Source organism: Quercus suber, unplaced genomic scaffold, assembly GCF_002906115.3.
Source record: "Quercus suber isolate HL8 unplaced genomic scaffold, Cork oak 2.0 scaffold_612, whole genome shotgun sequence".
Lineage (NCBI taxonomy): Eukaryota > Viridiplantae > Streptophyta > Magnoliopsida > Fagales > Fagaceae > Quercus > Quercus suber.
Window position 1 is genome coordinate 121,047 of NW_027070055.1, and position 21,846 is coordinate 142,892.

General features: G+C 34.0%; 1 pseudogene; it reads right to left on the reverse strand.

Moving 5' to 3' along the window:
* Window positions 1-16,860: 16,860 nt before the first annotated feature.
* Window positions 16,861-19,728, reverse strand: LOC136064028 (putative pentatricopeptide repeat-containing protein At3g01580; annotated as a pseudogene).
* Between the last annotated feature and the right edge of the window lie 2,118 nt (window positions 19,729-21,846).

The window sequence follows — 21,846 nt, forward strand, 5'->3', positions numbered from 1 at the left end:
GCTAAGCTCATTAAATGCACAAAGCAATTAGTACAAAGGTACAAGGCAAAACATGCTTTGAGATAAAACTCAACAAAGCCGATCAAAATTTTTGGATTTTCTACTTTTTTATGTGTTTTTAGATTTTTGACATAAAAGTAGTAAAAACATTGAAAAAAAAATATCTACAAAAAAATGCAGACAAACATAAGACACACAAAACAACCTAGAACACAATGAGATATCATGGAAGATTGAGTTTAAGGAATGATACCGACACCAATTGTCTTACGCAAGGATTCAAACCTCGGGCCATCAAGAGGTTTGGTGAATATGTCTGCCTTTTGATTGTCAGTATTGATGAATTCTAGACATACTATCTTGTCCTCTACTAAGTCCCGAATGAAGTGATAGCGGATCTCGATATGCTTTGATTTGGAGTGCTGAATTGGATTCTTTGACAGGTTTATGGCACTGGTGTTATCACAGAACACAAACATAGTGTCTTGAGAGATTCCATAGTCATGCAATAACTTTCTCATCCATAACAATTGGGCACAACAACTTCCTGCTACAATGTATTTAGCTTCAGCCGTTGACAGGGATACGAAATTTTGCTTTTTGCTCATCCATGAAACCAAGTTATTTCCAAGATAGAAGTACCCACCAGATTACTTTTTCTATCATCAATGCACCTTGCCCAGTCAGTATCTGAATATCCCGCCAAACACTCATTCGAATCTTTTGTATACCAAATCCTATAGTCAGATGTGCCATTTACATAGCGGATGATTCGCTTAACTGCTGTTAAGTGGGATTCTTTAGGAGCAACTTGAAACCATGCACATACCCCAACACAAAATGCAATATCTGGCCTACTTGCTATGAGATAGAGAAGACTGCCAATCATATTTCGATAAAGTGTTGGATTAACGTCAACACCGGCTCCATTAATGCTTAACTTAGCCGAGGAACTCATGGGAGTAGAAGTATGTTTCTTAGAGTCCAGACCAAATCTTTTGACAAGATTTTTGGCATACTTCTCTTGAGAAATAAATATTCCATCTCTCCGTTGTTTCACTTAAAGCCCTAGGAAGTAGTTCAACTCTCCCACCATGCTCATTTCAAATTCCCTTTTCATTTCTTCCGAGAACTTGTGAGCTAGTTGATCAATTGTGGATCTAAATACAATATCATCCACGTACACTTGAGCGACAAGGAGGGATTTCTCATCTCTTTTAACAAACAATGTTCGATCTGCTTGACCTCTTTTGAATCCACGATCTAATAGGTAAGTAGTGAGACGATTATACCATGCTTTTGGTGCCTACTTCAACCCATACAAAGCTTTCTTCAATCTAAGTACATGACCCGGAAAGTAAGGATCTTCAAACCCCTTTGGTTGTTTAACAAAGACTTCTTCATTTAGAAAGCCGTTTAAGAAGATACTCTTCACATCCATTTGGTACAACTTGAAATCCATGATGCATGCTATGGACAAGAGAATTCGAATGGACTCTAGTCTTGCTACCGGAGCAAACGATTCATCAAAAATCTATGCCTTCCACCTGAGTGTACCCTTGAGCCACCAATCTCGACTTATTTCGAATAACTTCAGCATCTTCATCTGTTTTGTCCTTAAAAATCCACTTGGTTCCAATCACATGTGTATCTTCAGGCCTTGGAACCAATTCCCATACATCATTTCTAACAAGTTGGTGTAGCTCCTGGTACATAGACTTTACCCATTTCTCATTTTTTAGTGCTTCTTATACCCTTTTAGGTTCAAATTGAGCAAGATAGCAGTTGTATGTTACATGGTTAGCAGTATACTTTGGCCCTTTTCTCAAACGAAGTCCCTCATTCACATCCCCAATAATATTACTTGATGGGTGATTAAGAGTCACTCTTGATGAAGGTTTCTTTGAAGTTGAGAGTTCCTCATCACGAGAAATTGGGGTTTGAACTTTTAGAAGAGTGAGTGGACTTGAGATTTCTTGTGTTGATTTAGTCTCTCTTCTTAATATAGGTGGTGTGGACTCCTTTTCGGGTGTTTCTTTCTTAGCATCATCACTTAGGGACATATCATCATCATCCTCTTTCTTGTTGAGTTTGAGCCCTTTTCCATCATCCTCAATTTCTTTTTTTGATATGGTGTCGTCTGTGACCACGTTGATTGACTCCATCACTGTCTTAGTACGCTTGTTGTACACTCTATAAGCTTGGCTATTTGTGGAGTAACCTAGGAATATTCCTTCATCACTCTTAGCATCAAATTTTTTCAGATTTTTCCTGTCATTTAGAATGTAACATGTGCTCCCAAATACTCTGAAATAATTCACCTTGGGTTTCTTTTCTATCCATATTTCATATGACGTCTTCTTTGTCCCAGCTCAGAAATATATTCTATTACAAATGTGACACGATGTGTTCATAGCTTCAGCCCAGAACCTTTGAGGTATGTTTTTGTTGAGTAGCATGACTCTGGCCATCTCTTGGATCACCTGGTTCTTTCTTTCAACCACCCCATTTTGTTGTGGAGTCTTTGGAGCTGAAAATTCCTTCTTGATACCATGCTCTTCACAAAACGTTTCAAATTTAGCATTCTCGAACTCCTTCCCATGTTCACTTCTGATTTTGACTATGGGAACTCCTTTTTCATTTTGCAGTCTCTTGCATAGTCTTTGCATTTTATCACATGCTTCGAACTTCTTTCTAAGGAATTCCACCCAAGAGTAGCTTGAGAAATCATCAACTACCACCATAATGCATCTCTTCCCTCCTAGGCTTTCAGTTCGTGTAGGCCCCATTAGATCAATGTGAAGAAGCTCCAAACACCGTGAGGTAGCAATCACATTCACCATGTGATGGTTTGCCTTTGTTTGTTTTCCCATTTGGCATGCTCCACATATAGTCTTCTCCACCTTTCCAAACTTTGGAAGTCCCTCAATTGCCTCAAGTTTAGAGACTTTACATACTTGTTTGAAGTTTGCATGTCCAAACCTATGATGCCAAAGTTTCAGCATTTCAATGCGAGCACTTCTACACGAAATGGGTGCTGAAGGAACTACTCAATAGCAATTATCAGTAGTTCTATTTCCCTCAAAGACTTGAATCCGTTTTTCATCAATGATTATACACCCCTTCTTTGAGAATTGGACAAGAAAGTCTTCATCACATATTTAAGTGATACTTAAGAGATTTGCCTTCAATCCTTTGATGTATAGCACTTCTTTCAGTAGAGGTAATCTTGGTATTTCAACCGTTCCTTTCCCGAGAACTTGAGTATGACTCCCATCACCAAAAGTCACATAATCACATGCTTTCTCTTTAAGAGCCTTAAACAGTGATTTATCTCTTGTCATATGACAAGAACATCCACTATCAAGGTACCATAAGCACGAGTTAAATACCTTCAATGAGGTGTGCACAAACATACAAGCATGAGACAAGAATTCTTGACCATCAAACATAAATTCATCTTTATTTTCCAAGCTTTTCCCAGATTGAATTTTCTTTTTTAGATTATCAACCTTTTCACACAATGTTCTATTTCTTCTTTTGTATTTCTCAATCAAAGAGTTAGACTCACATAGACTATTGTGTAGAATGTGGTTCTTATTTTCAAAGTATTTCAGCATGTGAATGAACATCCTAGCATGTTTCTTAGATTTAATTAACTCTAAGAGTTCATCTTTAGAATACCCTTCAAACATACTCATAGAGTCATTATCACAAACACCTAAACCATAATTCTGCATGACCCTTTTTACAGCTGCATCCATAGCCAAGGGGTCTAGGATCGCACTCAGGTAATCAAACCACAAAGAGTGCACCCGCTCTAATACCAATTGAAAGTTCAATATGTGTATAGAACACCCTTGAACGTTTAAAGCCCCAATTACAAAGTTAACAATTCAAGCTTTATATCAAACAATTAATGTGCGGAACATGATAACAAGCTCATAACAGAATTGATAAACAATCTAAGCCAAATATAAACACATCCACAGCAGTAAATATAAGGCAAAGATAAAGGGAAGGAAGATGCAAACACACGGACAACACATAATGTGTTATCGAAGAGGAAACCGAAGTCCTCGGCGGAAAACCTCTCTGCCGCCTTCCAAGCGGTCAATAATCCACTAGAAAATGTAGTTGGGATACATGAACAGTAATAGACCCTCCAAGCCTAATCTACCTAGGTACCTAAGCCCTCTAAGCTTCCTGCTCCAACAAGGTTGCACCGAACTTTTTTCTTTTCTAGCTTATCGAATTCCGCTACTAGACCACAACATCAACCAATGTATATTGGTTCCTTCCAAACTGTTTCCCAACAGCACCAAATAAAACTTCTCACGGACGTGGGTGTGGTGAGATAAGGATTTGGCTAAAGTCCTCTCAAGAATGTAGCAATGGAGAGGAAGAAAGTAGAGGAATTTGTAGAGTCTCTAAGGTAAAGATTGGGAATGAGGCAATCTTGTTTTTCTCTAGAGTTTCTCTCACAAAATTCTCTCTAGAAGCTCTCTCAATTTAGTGGGTATAAGAGTCTATATATAGTGGTGTGTGTTTGGAATACAAAGAGACAGTTTTTGCCAAACAGGGCTGATTGGCGGCTTGACCTTGCGGCTTGTACAAGTCGCGAGTTCAAGTCGCGACGTAACGGCCTGGCTAGCCTGGGACTTTTGTCCTGTAGTGCGACAGCTGGTGCGACCCTTCAGCTCCCTTGTGTGCATCTCACGTGCCAGCATTTGGCGACTTGCCAGTTGCGAGTCAGCCGTGAGTCCTAGCCACGAAACTCTACCTTCTTGCACATACTTGAGCTTATCTTCACATCTTCTCACACACTACCCTTACAGTAATCCCACCTACATACAGGGTCACTAAGTACTAAATTACAAACAAATTGGCATGGAATAAAGCCAACAAGATGGTTGATAAATTTCGACATTACATGGTCGTATTCATACGCATGACTTACCTTTACTTACTTCGCTGCACCATAACACCTCAACACCTATGCATCAATGCATGTTCAAGTTCTCATGAATGTTCATGTGGTTCAACCAAGACATAGATCCTAATTATTCATTTATTAATCCAAGCATGTGAAACATGTTATTCTACTAACCTTAATGCTAAACATATGGAAACTAGACTTAACAAAACCTAAACATACGAATAAAACTAAATAAAACAAACAAAAAGAAAGAACCCTAAATCTGCGTTTCTGGGCACGAGTAAACGTGCGCATACATAGGGTATGCATGCGCATCCCAACTGTATGCATACACATACCTCAAGTATGCGTACGCATGCATAGAGCATGCACATGCATATAAGCAACAAAATGACAATCGAACAAAACATAACATGCTTCTAATATATTAATCCAACTTTTCATTCAGAACATCTTGAGAGACAACAAAGCAAAACCAAATAAATCAAAACATATTTCTAAACATGTATAACATATAAATTGATTAAGAAAAATAAGAACACAAGTTACAAAATATCCAAATTAAGGAAGAGCCATGAAGAGAAAATCACCTTACTTATGGATCACAACTTGGTTAATATTTAACTAGCACCTTAGTGCCTGCACAGCTGTGACAGACCGAAACTTTTGGGGTGCTCTCAATCAAAACAGAAAGGCATCGGTACCTCTCTTTTGGGGTTTTATGGAGTCAACACTTAATTTTTATTACAAAAAAGAAAAGAAAAAACTACAATAAACAATTTACATATCTGAAATACCTCAAGTTTCATTAATTGGATATATGAATACAACTCGGTAGAAGAACATTACAAGGCCTTGGTCCTAAATACAATCTATGTAAAAAAAAATACAAAGCTTTGGCCCTAGATACAATCTACAAAAACAAAATAAAGACAAGACACTATTCTATCAACCAAAACCTATGGTTCAAGAGCTAGGTTATAGAATGGGAAGGTGTTAGTCACCCATTCTGCCAGGACAAAGTCCAGTCTTCTAGAATTTAAATGATTATTTAAAAACCCTTAAACAATGATATACAATAGATTATGAAATGCAACATGTTATGCAAGGATTTTAGATCTATGGCCAAATGTTATTTAAAGACTTCGGACCTGTATACTCTTCTGTGTAAAGAAATCAGATTTGATATTTAATATGGAAAACAATGATAAAAAATAGAGCTGATACCAATTTTTATAAAATATATATATATATATATTATTGATGACAAAGTGGAGATTAGGATTCCAATAAATTTTGGTGTGAAAAACTCAGATCTATTTTAGCTAGAAAGATGAATTTTTAATGAAAATTTAAGATCTGATTTTTATTTATAAGAAAGGATGAGTTTTAAAAAAAGAATTTCAAATCTTATTTTTTATTATGAAAAAGAATGATTTAAAAAAAAAAATTCAGATCTGATTTTTAATTAACGGAGAACCATAGATCCAAGATTATATCATGAACATCCTAAATCTATATGACTGAACATGTGAATCAAACAATCATGACATTTTTTTTATAATGAAACAAAGATTCAAAAGAAAAATCATATAAAAAATTACTGTTCACATATTAACAAGGAAAGTATAGCTAGATACACATGCTAATAAAAGGAAAGAACACTCAAATATTCATATTAATAAAGGAGTAAAAGTGATACCTACATCAATTACACGAACAAATTCTGCAGGGGGGAATTACTTTAGAGTTAGAAAGAGTGAATCTCTCTAAATCCTAAAGAATTACCACTTAACAAGAAAGAAAATCTTAAAGTCAGACTTCCAAATTTTCTTTAACGTTAAGAGGGTTTGAGGTGTGTTTTCTTTAACGTTAAGGGGGGCTAAATTTCAGATTTTCTCCTCAATTTTTGAGGTGTGTTTGCTTAAAAATAAGCTAGGGTTGCGTAGAAAATCAACAGAGAAGAATTAGGTCAGGTTTTATCCCTTGAACTTGTATTCTTAATAAAATCCATTTAAACTTGATAATTAAATCTTAAAAATAATTTTCTCAAAGTTAATTATCTTAAAAAATTAATCATAAATCCAATTTCAACATTATCAAATTATTCCTTTTATTCCTATGTAACCAAACTTATTTTTAATCAAAACCACCAACCAATCACATAAATTTATTTAATTAATTTTAATTCACAACCAATCAAAATTAATTTCAATTAATCACACGTGAACAGTTTCACCCAATAAATGCATGCAAACCATGAAAACTTAATCTTGTGATATCTTTCAATCTAACAATCCGATTTAGGAACCGGGCATACGGTCGCGATTTTTAGAATCTCAAGATTACTTTTTATGATATGTGATGAATGATTTAATGCATGAAATGTAATTATGATTTTTGGGTACTTGGGATGATCATTTCAGTCATTCTCCAAAATTAAATTATGGGTGCAAAATTGAGTGTCTATAGAATGCCCTCATTGACAGAGCTTGGAAAGAGAATGTCAATGTAAAACAAAGACACTGATTTTAGCAACCATGATTTAATCAAGGTTGATTTCTCAAAGATTTTTTAGCCCTAGAACCTAGAACCTTGGGACATAGAACTTGGAGAAATGTTGACATCTAGTCTACTTGACAATTGATGAACCTGTGTAGAGGCTTGAATGCCAATGTTTAAGAACCATATCTACTTAATCTAAAATTTGGGTGACTATGAACTATATCCACTCAATCTGAAACTTGGGTGACTGAAAACTATATCTGCTCAATCTGAAAATCTGGAGGTGACTGAGAACTATATCCACTCAATCTAGAAATTTGGGGGCGACTAAGAACTAAATCCGTTCAATCTGAAACCCTGGAGGTGACTGAGAACTATATCTGCTCAATTTGGAAATCTAGGGGCAACTGAGAACTATATTTGCTCATTTGAAAATTTGGAGGCTATTGAGAACTATATCCGCTCAGTCTAAAAATCTAGAGGTGATTGAGAGCTATATCTGCTCAATTTGGAAATCTAAGGACAACTGAGAACTATATCCACTCAATCTGGAAATTTGTTGGTGACTGAGAACTATATCTGCTTAATCTGAAAATATGGAGGCGACTGAGAACTATAGCCACCTAATTTGGAAATCTGGAGGTGACTAAGAACTATATCCGTTCAATCTGAAAATTTGAGGGTGACTGAGAACTATATCCGCTCATCTAAAAATCTAGAGGTGACTGAGAACTATATCCACTCAATCTAAAAATCTCTCTCTCTCTCTCTCTATTTGAAAATCTGAACCATTAATTTTTTTTTTTTTAAATCCTTGAGGAATTTTAGAAAGAATTTTGAAAACAAATTTCCTTCATTTTTTTTTTTCCTTCTATTTTTCTCTCTTATTATTTTTTTTTTTTTTGGTGAGTTAACACAAGTTTATACAATGGGGGAAGAATGAAAAAAAAAAAAAAAAAAAAAGATGAAGGAAGAAGGAGGGGGCCAAATTTCACCCCCCTCCCCCCAACTCTTTTCCCCCTTTTAATGCTGTGTCAACTCAAGTTTGATTGAGTTGACTTAATTANCAAAAATTTGAAATACTATAGTATTTATTAGTGGTGAAGTCAGGCGGGGCATGGGCACCTCAAATTTTAGAACTAGTCTTATTGAATTAGTTTAATAAAAATAAGGGAAAGGACTAATGCACACAATGTTTTTTTTTTTTGAATAAACACACAATGTGTTAATATACTGAAAATGTGACCTAAAATTCCGTTTTAGTGTATTTAGGTAGTGTGTATTTAATGTGCAGTAAAAACTAATATAAAAGTAAAGCCCAACAAAATTAAATTATTACAAAAATATTATAATAATAATAATAATAAAATTTGGTACCAAAAAACGCAAAAAATAAATCCCCATTGCCCGTTCCTCAGCCCATGCCTCCCCAAATATTAGCAAACACCGCCAACACCCCCGCCCCCCAAAAAAAAACACCAAAAAAAAAAAAAAAGTATCTTTATTTCTCTTTCTCTCTCTTTCTTGCTATCTCTCAGTTTTGTGTTGTTTTGCACTGTTATTGTTTTTTATAATAAAAGCCATTAGGTGAATGTGTGGTTAAAAAGCAAGTTACCTTTTTTAGTGCTGTTCAACACTTCAGGTGGATGGATATTTGTGTAATTGTATATGACTTTTTTTTTTTTGAAAAGTAATTGTATATGACTTTAATTATATAATATGTAATATATTATATATAATAGTAATAATAGTGTGGTTGAGTTTATTTAATAAGAATAATATATAATATAAGATACAGGACACCTGTGATGCATTTAGGGGTCTCAAGCGAAAAATAAATTGAGACATTTTATATATTTAAAAATAACTTAATTTTTAAAAAAATATTGCGTAAACTCTATTTTCTTGTTTTAGATGCAAATTTATTAATTAACATGAACTACTTAGTTTTTTTTTTTTGGAGAAAGTCTATAGATACCAAAAATTTGACAAAACTATTAAAATAAAAGAAATAGCTTTATTGGTTAAAATTAGAGGGCATTTTTTTTTATTTGGGACCTTAGGCAACTGCCTCTCTTGTTTGTATGGTAGAGTCAGTTGTGAAAAGATATAATAGATAGTGTTGTAAATTGTAATATATTGTGTGATGTATTGAATATTTAAGTTCCAAAATGTGGATAATTTATGGGAATATAATCCATAATTGATGAATATTTTAAGAGAAAAAAAAAATTCAAAACTTAGAAGCTACTACCCAATGTGATCCTAAATTATGACTACCAATTAACTAGATGAAATCCGTTGAGTTTATCTCAAAACTAGGCTATATAAGAATAAAGTTTCTCTCCAAACTAGTTTGGAGAGAAATCCTTCAAACTTATCATATATTTTTGAGATAATTACATTTTGTCCACTTGTGGTTTACCTCTAATTCTATGTGTCCACTCATGGTTTAAATTTTGACACTTTGTCCACTTGTGATTCTGACTTGTAACCCACTTCAATATTTTTCGTTACTCAAACATCAAATAAGTAAAAAACACATTCCAAAACGGATCAAACAACCAAAAAAATAACAAGAACATACCTAAGGCACAAAAATCAACAAACACAAACCCAGGACAAACAATCTCAACAAGCACAAATAAATCACAGATCTCAAGTCTCAACTACTCTCAGTTTCAGCTAAGAACAGTGACTTTTCAAGTTTTTCTCCGTCTGACTACCCACCTTCTCTCTCTGATCTGTACAGTAAAATTGTATACATAGATGATTTCATTTTGCGCAAAGTTCAAAGAACTGTTTTTGACTGCACACAGAACTTCTAAGATATTGCCACGTGAAAAGCGGCAATCTATGGCGCTTGAAAAGAAAGAGAGAGGTAGAGACTTCGGAAGAAGTTATTTATCTATTACTGTCCTTTTGTGAAATAATGGAAGCGAAGGCGCAATGGTCCAAGTTTTTAGTCGGCACATTTGGAAAAGGATATCCAAAGATTAAGAGTTGTTTGCAGGAGGCTGTCTCTGATTGGATAAGGGAAATAAAAGAAATTGTGCGCATAGATCCATCATCAATTGATGATATCCAAAAGAAATCATCCTGTTTAATGGATTTGATAGATGCACTCAATCAGCTACTGATGATGGAAGCTGGTATGGAACGTTCTATATTTTTCAGATTAATTTCTTGCTCTATATGCACTTTGAAACACCGTGTCTCTTCACTTTATTTTCAAGTGAGGATAGTGCAGGGTGCTTGGAAAATCTCGGAATTAGTTTAGTTCTGATACAAGCTGAACCAAATCAGTTTATTTTATATCAAGTTTGTCTAGAATCAGCTCAGATCTACTATTAATAACATATGCATCTGAAAATTTCAAATTTAAAACTAGTCTGGTGAGAATATTCATGTGAAAAGCATCAAAATTTTTAAACTTGATTTTGTTGATTTTTGTGTTTTGGGTATGTTCTTGTTATTTTTTTGGTTGTTTGATCCGTTTTGAGATGCGTTTTTTACTTATTTGGTGTTAGAGTAACGGAAAACATTGAGGTGAGTTACGGAGCACTCACAGTCAGAATTACAGGTGGGCAAAGTGTCAAAATTTAAATCACTGGTGAGCATATAGAATTAGAGGCAAACTACAAGTGGGCAAAGTATAATTATTCCTATTTTTTTATATTGAATATGAATTTTGAAAATCTAACCATTAGATTGCATGTTTTTATTATATCATTCATGCTTGTAAAATTTCAAGAAGATCAAAGATCAATTGCTATGTCATCAAACAAATGTTAAAATTTCAAGTTTTTTTGTGATCTAAAATTGTGTATAAAAAATAAGTTTATTGATCGAATAGTAAATAACAATCGATTTGAAAGAAATTTGATATGCATGTTAAGAACATAAGGAACATGAAATTCAACGGTTCGATTTTCAAAATTCACAAAAAAAAAAAAGATAAGTTTAAAGGGTTTCTCTCCAAATTAGTTTGAAGAAAAACATTATTCACTATATAAATACAGAATTCAAGATTATTAAATAAGTTTTTGAGTGATTGTTTAACTATGTACTTAAAGAGATGGTTAAAAAATTTGATTTAGATTCAATTATAAATTATTTTAGTATAATGAAAGAGCGTAAGACATAATTTTATTAATTTATGAAATAAAATATTTGTTTAGGGTCATCAACTTTTTTGACTCTACCACTAGTGTATATATAATAATATATAAAATCTCTTTAAATGTATCATGGTTTGCATTGGATGAAAAATTTGCTCACTAATTTTCATATATCAAAGAGTCCATTTGTTTCTATAAAAAAAAAAAGAGTCCATTTGGGAACGGGAATGAATACCTTAAATTTGTGACGGGGGCGAAAAATGAAAATGGGGGTGAAAATGACTGTTGTTTGGTCATTGGTGGTTTCAAACATCGTTTCCTGAAATTTTATCTTAGTCGTCCTTTTCCTTTCGCAATCGGAAGTGAGACCTCGTACAGTCAGACTCCACATTGTGAAAAAGTAGACCCACTAACCTATGAAAATTGGTGTTTTTATTTTTTTATGTTTTAAAAAAAACTTAATTGACTGAATATTGAAATAGAATACAAAGGGTCCACTAATCCAAAAGGATATTAATATTAAAGGAAAAAAAAAAAAAAAGAAGGGAATCTGTTGGGTCCAATTTTTTTTTTTTTTTGATAGGAAAGCACACACTTTATATTAATTAAACAACAATAGAGTTTATATCATGAAGAATTGCTAATTCTAAGAAATTAAGACAATTCCCCATCCACACATACTGATGAACTATGCCTTGGCATACTTTGCTAACAAATGAGCTGGAATATTTGCATTACATTTCACATGAGAGAAATAGACCTTGTGGAACTCCAAAACAGCTGATCTAATGCGCATAATCACTGCATCAATTGAGGCTGGAATTGAGGAAATTTGACTCAACGCCCTAGAAACAATTAGTGAATCACCCTCAATTGTGAAATAAGAAATTCCAAGCTGCTTAACAAATTGTAACCCAACTTCAACAGCCTTTGACTCTGCTTCAAGAGGACCCAGTTTTGACGCCCCAAACCTGATATTTGGATTTGTGACCATGACCGGCATGCTAATATCAAGTTTAAACCTGATATTAACAAGAACCAACTTAACTATTACAAAACTTTTACAAAAGTTTTTACAAAAGCTTCCCTCTTTATTCAAATCCTTGTTTCTTTACTTAAGAGATATAACTTTTCACTTGACATTCAGAACATCTACACTGTACTTAAAGAATAAAATAATCTACTAATTACTCAAATTCTAAATTCCACATAATACATCTCTTAATGCTTTGAGGTATACAATTTTCATTAGATCCTAAAATACACAATCCTACAAAACTAACATCATATTGCTAATTTAGGATCTATACATATAAAACTAAAACCAGCTCCTTCTAAAACTCGACTAAGGCTCCTTCTGCTTCAAAATAAAACCTGTTGACTGAAAGAGTAGAAGATGTGAGCTACACAACTTAGTAAAGGTAAGATATATAAGAATTTAATAAGGATGCATATAAATCAATTCATTTCATTTTATAAATATTCAGATAGGAGAACATTTTTTCATGCATAATATTTTATATTATTTATAATAATATCTTATATTCTCTTTGTAAGAAAATAATTATTCTCCCTTTTTCTTATAAGAATAATATTACCAAACTTGTCGGATTGAATTTCTTTCATTTCTTACAAAGTCACCAAATATGATATTGATTGTTTAAAATCAATATATATGTATTCTTATTACAAAATAATCATTTTAACTTAAATCAGATAATCGGTAACTTTGTTTTAAACTGGAAATATCTTAAAGAATAATAAAACTTTCATTCATAAACTTTCCTTCATAAAATAAAAGAAATAGCTTTATTGGTTAAAATTAGAGGGTCTTTTTTTATTTGGGATCTTAGGCGACTGCCTCTCTTGCTTGTATGGTAGAGCCAGTTGTGATAAGATATAATAGAAAGTGTTGTAAATTGCAATATATTGTGTGAAGTATTGAATATTTAAGTTCTAAAATGTGGATAATTTATGGGAATATAATCCATAATTGATGAATATTTTAAGAGAAAAAAATATTCAAAACTTAGAAGCTACTACCCAATGTGATCCTAAATTATGACTACCAATTAACTAGATGAAATCCGTCGAGTTTATCTCAAAACTAGGCTATATAAGAACAAAGTTTCTCTCCAAACTAGTTTGGAGAGAAACCCTTCAAACTTATCATATATTTTTATATTGAATGTGAATTTTGAAAATCTAACCGTTAGATTGCATATTCTTATTATATCATTCATGCTTGCAAAATTTCAAGAAGATCAAAGATCAATTGCTATGTTATCAAACAAATGCTAAAATTTCAAGTTTTTTATGATCTAAAATTGCGTATAAAAAATAAGTTTATTGATCGAATAGTAAATAATAACCGATTTGAAAGAAATTTGATATGCATGTTAAAAACATAAAGAACATGAAATTTAACAGTTAAATTTTCAAAATTCACACCCAAAAAAGAGATATACGATAAGTTTGAAGGGTTTCTCTCCAAACTAGTTTAGTTTGGAGAGAAACTTTGGTCGCAATATAAATACAAAATTCAAGATTATTAAATAAGTTTTTGAGTGATTGTTTAACTATGTACTTAAAGAGATGGTTAAAGAATTTGATTTAGATTCAATTATAAATTATTTTAGTACAATGGAAGAGCGTAAGACATAATTTTATTAATTTATGAAATAAAATATTTGTTTAGGGTCATCAACTTTTTTGACTCTACCACTAGTGTATATATAATAATATATAAAATCTCTTTATATGTATCATGGTTTAGAGCATTCACAGCAGTGGAGCTAAAAATTTAGCTTTTTAGCTCCACCAAAAGTTACTTTATCTATTATACCTATACACATGCTGCAGCAGTGGATCTATTTTAGCTTTCAATACAATAAAATAATATAAACATCACAATAAAATAATATATCTACTACAATAAAATAATATCTCACTATAATAAAATAATATATTCACTACACTCATACATCACAGCCACACACAACCACAACCACCGCCGCCACCACCACCACCACCACCACCACCACAGCCCACAACAAAAGAAAAATCACAGCCCCACACACACAACCACAACCACAACCACCACCACCACCACCACCACCACCACCACCACCACCACAGCCCACAACAAAAGAAAAATCACAGCCCCACACACACAACCACAACCACAACCACAACCACCACCACCACCACCACCACCACAGCCCACAACAAAAGAAAAAAAATATTAACCAAGTCCACACATCACAGCCCCACACACACAACCACAACCACAACAACCACCACCACCACCACCCAACAAAAGAAAAAAAAAATCAACCAACCACCTACCACACCACAGCCCACACCAGGAAAAAAAAAAAAACAAAAAGTGCTGATCGGCGTGGACGGCGACGGCCTGGGACGGCAACGGCGTGGACGGCGACGACCTGGGACGGGATGGCGTGGGACGGCGTGGGCTGAGGCGTGGGCTGGGAGGGCGACGGCGTGGGATGGCATGGGCTGGGACGGTGTGGGCTGGGACGGCGACGGCGACGGCGACGGTGTGGACTGGGAGATGAGAGCTTGAAGAGAGAGATGAGAGCTGATGAGAGAGACGGTGAGATTATTTTAATAGAGGATTGAATAAAAAATTAATTTTTTTTTTTAGATGTGTGCTACAGTGCACATCTATTTATAGATGTGCACTGTAGCAATTCATCTATAATATTTACCTATGGCACCACTGCTGTATGCATTTTTTTGTGTTTTTGGAGCTAAAATTTAGCGTTATAGCATTATAGCTACACTGCTGTGGATGCTATTGGATGAAAAATTTGTTCACTAATTTTCATATATCAAAGAGTCCATTTGTTTCTAAAAAAAAAAACAGGGTCCATTTGGGAACGGGAACGAAAAATGAAAATGGGGTGAAAATGACTGTTGTTTGGTGGTTTCAAACATCGTTTCCTGAAATTTTATCTTAGTTGTCCTTTTCCTTTCGCAATCAGAAGTGAGAACTCATACAATCAGACTCCACATTGTGAAAAAGTAGACCCACTAACCTATGAAAGTTGGTGTTTTTATTTTTTTATTTGTTTATGTTTTTTTTTAAAAAAAACTTAATTGACTGAATATTGAAATAGAATATGAAGGGTCCACTAATCCAAAAGGATATTAATATTAAAGGAAAAAAAAGGGGAATCTGTAGGGTCCAGATTATTTACACTAATACACCTGGTATTATGACATTTGTTGGGCCATTAATTTTTTCTTTATATGAGCCCCCATATCTCATCTATTTACTCAATATCTGTCACATCTAAATTGTATAATATTAGTCAAAAATCTTATAGTTCAATTAACATATTTTCATACATAAAATATTTGAGCCTAGGAGTAAGGGAGAGACAAATTCGAACCATAAGATTAACCATATGTTAGCTGATGAATTTTTAACTATATATATATATATATATAATCATATAATATTGAAGATTGGGTTGGAATGTTGGATGAGTTTATTTTGTTTGGAGTTTTTTTTTTTGGAAAATTTGTTGAAATATAGGATGTAGATGTTCGGATATGTATATGTTTTTTGGTGTTGGATAAAGCATAAAACGAACTTCATTTACTCAGCAAAAGGGGCAACACTGTTTGCACTGAAATTTTATGGGAGGCCTTTTTTTAACCGCCCACCCAATTTGTTTTGGTCAAATGAGAGAAGAACTTCAAATTCCACTCATTCCATTCGTTGTATCTCAATCCCGTTTAAAAAGAACAAGCACCAGAATTGAAATGTAAAAACATGTCAACCATATCAATAAACAAGACTCCAGCTTGAGTTGAGAAATATTAAAGAGATAGGATAGTGCCTGCAAATTGCTATGACATGCTCATAAGATCCTGAAATGGGCACCAATTATGTTCTAAATAGTTCTCAATTTGATGGCTGCGATCTCTTCAAAGTTTCAAACAATAAAACAAAGAGTGTCCCTCAATGGCCATTGAGGTTGCCAAAAACATTAATGACACCAGAGAGAAAAAGGGGACATTACTACAAATTGTGAATGTATGTGAGAGAGAGAGAGAGAGAGAGAGAGTCAGGTCTCTGAGAAACAAAGGCAAATTCCTACATTTGAAAATAATCAAACATATAGTCACTGAGAAGCCCAAGGAAAATTTCTACAGCCATCTTAACATTAGAGGAGAAACTTGAACGATTGATGACAGTCACAAATTTTGCCATCATATTCCTAATCTGATTTGCATTAAATTTCTTTAAAAAAAAAAAAAAAAAAAGTTCCTAGTATTCGTGATCATCGTGATTTCTTATTTCACTAGGTATATGCTCAAAGCTGTGTCTCTGACAAGTCTCAATGATTGGGAGTTTTGCGAGCACAAAACCCGGATGCAGATCTTATGGAAGTATGTAGGGGGGGAATGTGGAACACTTCTCCGTTTACCTCTGAGAAAACACTTCAGTTCAGCTGCTGTTAGCATGAAACCATCCTTGAGATAATGGTTTCCATTTAAATATGATTTATCTCCCTCCAATCAACTGGTGGACAAGATCAGCGGGAAGAGGCTGGCTTATTGAGATCAATAAAGGAGCACATAAAGAAAGAGCTTTTTCTGCCTTCCAAATATTCTTCAGGAAGTACACTCACATTTGCAAAAGTATGCTTCAGCGATGGAACTTTGATATTGATCTCATCTGAAGGACAGACAATAAACTAATCAAATCTTTAACTAGAAAAAATAAAATAGTAGAAAAGAGCTAAAACCTTAGATTCAGCTAAACTTACAGCAATGAGTGCTCAAATGATCTGGAGGCTGCCACAGGTTCATGTAGGCAAAGCAATTAAAACAGACTTTGCAAAGATGAACTTGGCCATTCCAAGATTACAGGTTTCCAAGGTCCATGGAATGGCACAAATATGAAGATTTTGTTAGATGCTAGAACCAGAGCTAATAGAGCAACTAAAAAATAATTTCATTTGCAACCACCTGGGCATGATGTCCAAGTCTATTCCACTGTCCATTGCAGTAAGATTAGGAGATATCCAGTAAGAGCCAATTGTCAAGGGAGATAAAAGTCCTTCCATGGTTCTGACTTTGAATGCTGAGAACCATCCTACAGATACCTAGGAACATACCCAGCTCCTTAGCATCCAAATCCAAGAATCAGATAATTTTGAAAGTAATGAAGCTCAATTCGTATATTTCCTACCAGTGTGAGATATTTTCAAGCTAATCTGACAAATAGCCATATATCTGATTATTAACTTAAGTCCTTAAACACTAGATGGATTCAGCTCCCTGAGTAAAATTAAGATGTCATACATTGATTCATCGACAGTATAAATCTTCCTTCATTTCATGTAACAGAAATTCTATAATAGGAACGTAGCCTTCCCCTTTAATTTACAACTCCAAATTTCTTAGAAAACCATAAATCTGCTCAGAGGCTGGGTAGAAACTGTCATTAGCTATAAAACTATTGACCTCATTCCTTATCTCTACACTGAGCCAAAACTCTTCTTCAACCCCTTCTCATTTATTTGAGGCCTAAGTTTAGCCACATTGTCCCATTTCTTCTCCACGGCATAAATATGTGATAGCAGTACATAATACCCCATGTGATTGGGATCTAACTGGAAAAAGATTCTTTGCAGCAATCTCTCCCATCTCCATATTATTATGGATTCTACAAGCACCTAGTAGAGCTCCCCAAACATCGGGTTCAGCTGGATTTGACATTTGGTTAATAATGTCAATGGCCTTATCAAGCTATCCTGTCCTGCCAAATCCCATAATGTTCCGACTCAGGCCTTGGTATTCATGTGACATCATATTAAATATCTTTATCCCTTCTTCAACCAAACCTACATGGCTACAAGCAGAAAGGATTGAGGGAAATGTTACATTATTTGGTATAACTATTGCAATCTTAACCATCTGATCAAATATTAAAAAAGAAAATTCCCCTTGCCCATGAATTCCATATCCTGCAATCATTGCACTCCAAATAACATCTTTGTGTATGATCCCTTCAAATACTTTTGTAGCATTATCTATGCTACAACATTTTGAATACAACTCTATGAGTGGAGCACCAACAAAAATGTTGTTGTTGAAGCCGCTTATAATTATATATCCATGAAGGCAAACATCTTGTTGAAGAATCCCTGATTCTGAACAAGCTGCAAGAATCTTCACCATAGCAACAGCATCAGGTTGCATTTCAATTGATAGCATGTTATGAAAGACTTCCATTGACTTATGTGCCATCCCATTTTGAGTATTCCCACGTAACAAAGCAGCCCACGAAACGACATCTTAGCTGGGCATTCTTTCAAAGAGATCAATTGCTTTGTCAGGCAAGAAGCACTTCATATGCATATCAATTAAAGCAGTGGCAACTGAGACATCTAACTTGAAACCTTTCCAAACAGCAAATACATGGATCATCTTACACTCTTCTAGACTACAAGCAACTGCACACACTTGTAATGCACTAACCACAGTAGCTGAATTTGGCTCAACTCCCCCATCAATCATCTCATTGAATCAATCTAAGGCCTCAACAGCAGCCTCATTATGAGTATAACAAGCAACCATTGAGCTTCATGATATAACATCTTTTTCTGGCATCCTCCTATACAATTTAGCTGCAATTTTGACAGGTCCTGTCTTGGCATATAGATTCAACAATGAGTTCACCAAAGATAAGTCAATATCAAACCCCCTTCTAATCACAAAACCATGTACACAGCTTCCAAGCTTACAATTAAGCAATTGTGCACAAGCAGAAACAACACCGACAAGCATCACCAGATCAGGATTTGTTGTTCGTATTGGGTGAAATAAATATGTTTGCACAAGGTTAAAGAAGAGAGAGAGAAGATAATATGACACAAGGAATTTACGTGGTTCGGCAATATGCCTACGTCCACGGGAGGCGACGGAATAAATTTCCACTATAGTTTGGAGATTACAACAATGACTTGTAAGCACTCTCACATAAACCCAAACCCCAAATACACCCTTGGTTCTCTCACAAACAAATAGAGAACACCCTTTTGTATTTAGGCAAAATTGCAAGACCCAACTTCCTAGCTCTGGTGCACACACACAGAAGAAGTTATTTGCTATCTCCCTAGCTCACACTTTAGAAGCTAGAATGCCAAGAAGAAATATGAAGGAAAAATTATTAAAATAAAAGAACAAGAAAAGAGATAGTAAATGTTGATGATGATGAAAAAAATATCAATGAAAAAATAATTTTACAAGATGATGAACATAATAATAACATTGACTTAAATAGGGTTGATTAGGTAAGATGATAAAAGGAAATTACTATTTTGGCTCATATATTATGTATTATCATTTTCGAGTTTAATCAACTTGAATGTGTATTTTATAAACACATGTTAATTTGATTTATTTATTTAGCTTTGTTAAATATTATTACATAAGTAATGATTAAATTAGTTATTAGTTGAATATATTCCGAATTTATAATGAATATACATTTTATATATGTATATCAATTTTTTTTATATTAAATTTTTGTGTTTCTTATGATATAAAAAAAAAAAAAAATCGATTCATGATACGATTTATGTTTTAACAACTATGGACTAACCTATCAACTTTTGACACTAGCAACGTAATAATTTCCTCCTTTTTTATTTTTATTTTTTTGCCTTCTTTGCTTTACTTCTAAGAGCATTACCATCAGATGTTGACACACCAAACATAAAAAAACCACTCTCATCAGATGTTGTAAATGCCAAAATATTTGGCATGAGTGAATAGTACGCTCTCAAATATGAGAGCGTATGGACAGGAATGGTATAAGTGTTTAATATTTTTTTTATTCTCTTTTCTCTCTCCTCTCTCATCACTTTATTCTTTTCTCTTCTCTCTCCGTCACTCTCTATCTCTTCCCTCTCAGTCCTCCCTACTCAAGATCTCTCGCCGCCTCACCTCACCGCCAACCTCCACAGCCCTCGCCGTCGACCTCCACAGCCCTCATTGCCGACCTTCAGATCTCTTAATTGGGTCATGGGTGTGAGATTTGGGATGGGTTTCGATGTGTGGGTTTTGGGTCATTGATTGATCGGTTGGGTTGGGATTTTGGGTAGGTGGTGGTGTTGTGGTTGTGGTGGTGGTTGGTTGAGTTTTGGGCCGGTAATGTTTGTGGCTATAGTGGGCGGCGGTGTTTGTTGAAGATTTTTAGTTTTTTTTTTCCCCTCTTTTGTTGAGGTTTTTGGATTTGGAATTGGTTGGAGATCTAGTGATTGTGATTGTAGTTTGTGGCGGTTGATTTGCCGTTGGTGGTGATTTGCCGTTGCCGTTGCCGTTGGTAGTTAGTTTCTGGCAGTTTTGAGTTAATATATTATTTAATGTGTTTGATATATTATTTTAATGTTTAGAATAAAAGAATAGAACATGTGATAAATGATGTAAAATGATATAATAAAATAATAAAGTAGGATTTTTATGTGTTAAAATGACATAATTTTGCAACGCTTAATGGGAATGCTCTAAACATGGTGGTGGATTTCAATTCTGTAACACTAGATTGTTTTCAAACTTAAATTAATGTTAGTACGTATTTCAAAATTTAAATTTAAACTTAAATTAATATTAGTACGTACTTTAAAATTCAAATAGTACAAAGCTCTACTTATGAAATAGGTGTGCTTTGGAACCAAACCACAAGCCTAACCCTCCTATGCTCGGCGGTAAATAAATATATCCCGTTTAAGAGCATTTATATTAATTTGTGCAAAAAATTTGTTTACTTTACAATAAAAACATACTTTTTTTTTTTAATTTTTAATTTTTAATTTTTATTTTACATGTTTACTTTTTAAAACACCTTACATTAGGTTATTTATTTTACACTACATTTCATTAAAATATCAAATTTTTTTAATTTTTTTAATAGTTTCTTTTTTTCACACACAACTACCATCACCCACTCTTTTTTTACATCCTTAGGATACATAAAAAAAATAATAAAAAAACTAAATGTAAAATGAATAATATTAGTGTTAAGCAGCTAAGTAATAACTTTGCAAATTTACACTTCTTTGACTTGAATGACGTATTGATCAGGACGATTTTCTGATATAAATGCTCTTGGTATGCCTATTATAAAACCCATCCACCTCTGCGACTTATTATGAAACCACAAAGCTTCTATTAACTCCAATGGCCATACTACTTTTGTACCCAGAGATACTTGTAGCAATATTTCTATGCTTCCTT